Consider the following 4936-nt stretch of genomic DNA (forward strand, 5'->3'; position numbering starts at 1 on the left):
GGGTGCCCGGGGCTCGTTAATCTGTAACACGCCGGCCTCGGCATCAAAGGGCAGAAATGTGGAAAATCAGGCCCCAAATCAGGCCCCGGGCCCCGGAGCGTGGCCGCGGGCGCAGCTGGTCGGGATGTTAAAAGTTGACCAGACTTCAAAGTGCGGGATCATTTCCTCCTCACCTCTCCCACCTGCCCTTCCCGTGGGCACAGCTCCTTCCCCTGCCCGGGTTTCTTCTCAGCAGCCACCAAGTGCAGCCCTGGAGTGGAGAAGGGAGAAATGGGGCCGTATTTTGGGTTGGGGGGTTAAGGAGGTCCCTGTTTTCTCTCTCTTTTTCTGCTTCTTTGGATTTGATTTTTTTTTTTTTTAATTTCACTTGGTTTGGGAATATCTTGGATGGGGATAAATTGTCCCTGAACTGCCCAGTGAGCTCCAGCAGGTTATTCATCCCACCACTCTCAGTGTCCCTTTTAAGGTGGTTTTGTCAATTGGTCCATTGATAACGGATGAAGGGATGGATGGAGGGATAGAGGGATGGATGATCATGGAATCACAGAATCAGAATATCCTGAGTTGGAAGGGACCCACGAGGATCACTGAAGTCCAATTTGTGGCCCTGATTCCCAAGAATCCCACCATGTACCTGATGGATGCACGTGCATGATGGATCAAAGGATGGATGGATGGATGGATGGATGGATGGATGGATGGATGGGTGGATGGATGGATGGATGAAGATGGCCTGGGAATGGTGGGGATGGTGGTAGAGATGTACATGTGACAGGGATGGATGGCTATGGAGTCTATGGAGTCAGGCTGATGGAGAGAGGATCCCACCACCTACTCTGGGAATGGGAAGCCACCCAGACCACATGTTTATGGACTGGAAGAGATCATTCCAGCAAGGAAAGATGCTCCTGGACCCTCACCCACCTACACAAGGGTCCCACTGGCTTTCCATGGGGGCTGCATCCACCCACCAAAGCCTTGCTGGAGAGATGACCTGGTAGGATCTGATGTGACAGGTCCTGTTGGGTTTGTGACACACTCAGAGGTGGCAGGTCCTGAAGGCCCCTTGGTGTGGTCACAGCTGTGGCTTCAGTGGCAGCAGCCACGGGTCAGGAACAGGGATTTTTGGCTTGCCAAGCAAACAGGGTTTTGGGCCCAGGTCCTCGTAGACACTGAACCCCCAGCTCCTGATGGGATCATCTCCAAGCCTTGAAACATCTCCAGATGATGGTGCAGGTGCTGTAGCCCTGAAAAAAACCTTTCCAAGAGCTGTGGCACCTCAGCCATTGGCAGCCCAGGCTGCACCTGGGACAGGGAATGCTCTGGTCACTTCTGCTCACTTCTGCTGACTCAGCAAGGTGGTACCACGGGACTGGAATTTTAGGGAAAGGTGTTCCCAATCATGAAGTCAAAGTGATGTGCACAGGTTGGGCACTTGGGGACCTTTCCCCCGGCCTTGGGGACCTCACGCCCCCTGTTTGCCTGTGAGGAGCTGGTTCACCCACTCCAGCTCTGGAACACGTGGATTTTGGGCAGTGTCAGCATCTCCTGCTCAGGACATGACTTGTCAGAGCAGGGCTGATGCCCCAGGGACCAGCAGGACATGTGGCTCTGTGGGTGACATCACCTACCCCACAGAGGAGGGACATGGTCCTCCCTGGGGACCTGGTGGGGGGGTCCTGGGGGTCCCTGAGCCCTTCCCTGTCACAAGGGCTGCAATCCAGCCCCTCAAAACCCTGACCTTGGTCGCTCATCCTGGTCCCTGGGGTGGCAGCAGTGGTGGGTGTGTGGCACTGCCATGTCCTGACTGGAAGTGGACATCTCCTTCATCCCAGATCCCAGCCTTTAAATCCACTTGGGACGTTGGTGAGGAGCTCTGTGCTTTACAACAAGTTCCCGAGGCCGGTTTTTAGGATTTATACCACAAAGAAGAGCTCAGCCACGGGGTTTGGGGGCAGCCAGGCCTCCCCTCTGCTTTTGGGGGTGAAGACTGGCCTCCCAGTTAATGTCCCACCACAAACCTCCCTCCAGGGCCCTCAGATGTCCCCTTAGGAATGCTCTTCCAGGCACGGCGGGGTCATCACTGCGGAAAAAACATCTTTCTGGGAGAGCCGGGAAAAATTCACCCCAGGAAATTGCACATCCAGCCCCAGGGAGGGTTTGGGTGCTCCCTGGGATGGCACCAGAGCGTGACTCCTCCCTGTCTGACCCCCTCAGGCTCACTCTGACTGTGCTCCATTAGCTGAGGAAGAAATATTCCCTTCAAGATCACACCGATCCATGGCAAAGAAACCATGGAGAGAGAGGCTGTCTCTGCTTGGATGCTGGGAGATTCCCCTCCCAAATCCCACAGGGATGGTGCACTGTTATATTAGGGGGGATCAGCAGTCTTGGCTCCCCCTCCCATCCCAAATATTCCATGGAATGGCATCGAGGCAGGATATCAACCACTTACACGTGTCACTTGCAGACACCAAACTTATTAACTCAATAAAACTGCTGCCAAGGAGCTTTCCTGCTTTCCTGCCCCCTTTTCCATGGGGAGAACACGGGTGTTGGAATCACCAAGCTTCTGTGTCTCCTTCCATGGAAACACCTGGGGTCACTTTTCACGTGGCACCCAGGAAATTAAATATATGGATGCCCCTTCCAGCGTTTCCAGCCCTTGGCTGTGAAGACAGGGAGCTGGAAATACCTCAGAGGAGAGGGGTTTAAAGCCAATCCCAGGGGGTGAAGCTGCCCCATCCCACCTGGATGGCTGTCCAGGGAGGGAATGTGCCTTGATGGGGGGTGCTGGGGGGTGCTGGGGGTCTCCCCCCCACCCCACAACGCCCCGAATCCGTGGCTCTCCCTCCCGTTTTCCCTCGGGAGTGGTCGCAGGGAGGCCTCTGGCTGATTCATCTATTTATTTTCCCCCGGGGTGCCATCTGAAAGGCAAGCCCCGGGTGTTTCCACACGAGGCAGGCCAGGTGCTTCCAACGCTGCCATTCTCCGGGAGAAAAATAGGCAGGAAAGCTCCTCAGCAGCAGCAGTTTTATTGTGTTAATAAGTTTGGCGTCTATAAGCAACATATGTAAATGACTGCTATACTGTCTTGATGCCATTTAACATTATGTTGGGGAGGTGAGAGGGAGCCAAGTCTGCAGCATTTCCACTAATACGCCACGAGCTGCCAATTCTTCTGCGGCTTTTTTTGTATTTTCCTCCTTTTTCTCCTTTTTTTAAAATTGTTTTCAATTTTTTTTTTAATTTAAACAAAAATAACAACTTGGACTTTCCATTTTTGGTGGGAAATGGGTAAATATCGTGTTGGTTTGGCCTTGGAGATGGCATGGAAAAATCCTGGTTGGCCGGGTTATCCCGGTCCTCATCACCGCGGAGAAGGAGAGGAAGGAGCAGAGCCACTGCCAAACTCAGCCGTGGCTCCTGGTGCTGACACCTCCACGTTTCCCCTTTTCCCTGACAAGGGAAAAAATAAAAAAAAAAAAAAAAAGGGAAAGACAGAGGGGAAAGAAAAAAAAAAACAAACCACAACCCCAAAAATTAAATATAAACCGCCGTGAGCTTCTTCCTCCCGCAAGGAATTTTCAGTTAATTTATGTTGAATCAATGGTTCCTCGCAGTCATATGGATGGCAGGCTCCCAGCCATTATTAGTGTAAACAGATTTGTGAGCAGTATATTTAGCTGTTCCATATTGCTTTTAGGAAATGTGCACATTTCAATGGCAGATACTGAGAGAGGGCCATACCCTGCCACGGCTCTGCAGGTGGGGACGGGGCCCTGCGGAGGCTCCCCTGCTCCCAGGCTCCTCTTCCTCACCTGAGAGGAAGGCTGGAGATGGTGGGAGGGGGTTTGGTTGCCCTTGGAGGCAGCGGGGACTGTTGGCTCCTGTTTGTCCCGTCTGCGTTTCACCTGAAGAACACCCCGAAAAACTGGGGGGTTGCTGGTGGGGATGGTGTGGATGTGGCCATGTTCATCCCTGGAGGGTGCAGAGGTTGGATCCAGCTCATCCAGAGGTGTTTGCAGCACAAAAGGTCCTTGGGGTGGGTGCCCAGCATGGTTTTGGTGCTCCAGGGCATCCACTTCTTCCCTGGAGTGCTGTGGAGTCTCATCGGGACACAAGTGGGATGAGTTCGGTCAGTGCTCGAGCACCACCGGGGGTGAATCCACAGGGGTTGGGCTGGGAACCACCCAGGGAACAACTGGGATACAGGTGGCACACCCACCCAGGGATTGCCCCGGGATGAAGGTGGCATATCCACTCATGGATTTCCCTGGGATGAAGGTGGCAAACCCACCCATGGATTATCTTGGGATGCAGGTGGCATGTCCATCCAGGGACCTCACTGGGATGTAGGTGGCACATCCACTCATGGATTTTCCTGGGATGTAGGTGGCACATCCACTCATGGATTTCCCTGGGATGAAGGTGGCACATCCACTCACGGATTTCCCTGGGATACAGGTGGCACATCCACCCATGGATTTCCTTGGGATGCAGGTGGCACATCCACCCATGGATTTCCTTGGGATGCAGGTGGCACATCCACCCAGGGATTGCCCTGGGATGCAGGTGGCACATCCATGGATTGCCCTGGGATGAAGGTGGCACATCCACCCATGGATTGCCCCGGGATGAAGGTGGCACATCCATCCATGGATTTCCTTGGGATGCAGGTGGCACACCCCCCAGCCCACACCTCACGCACAGGGCACAGTGGCTGCATCCCTGCCATGCAGGGAGGGACCTGGACCCTCTTTCCTCCTCCTGAGCCTCTGATTTCGGGGCAGTTGTTCCCCGGAGCGGTGCCAGCCTCGAGCGGGTTGGGGCCAAAACTAAGCCGTGCCCAAAAAAGCGACGCCCAGACTCCGTCAGAGGGGGTGTAAAGCCCCCCAGAGGCACCGGAGGGGAGCCCTCCGACTCCAGGGGGACG

General features: G+C 54.4%; 1 protein-coding gene across 1 annotated transcript in view; it reads right to left on the minus strand.

Moving 5' to 3' along the window:
• Positions 1 to 4936, minus strand: part of LOC115307854 (homeobox protein EMX1-like) — a 25283-nt gene that overhangs the window by 13177 nt on the left and 7170 nt on the right. The window lies entirely within an intron of this gene.

The sequence above is a fragment of the Manacus vitellinus genome, unplaced genomic scaffold (assembly GCF_001715985.3).
Source record: "Manacus vitellinus isolate BGI_N305 unplaced genomic scaffold, ASM171598v3 scaffold_61_pilon, whole genome shotgun sequence".
Lineage (NCBI taxonomy): Eukaryota > Metazoa > Chordata > Aves > Passeriformes > Pipridae > Manacus > Manacus vitellinus.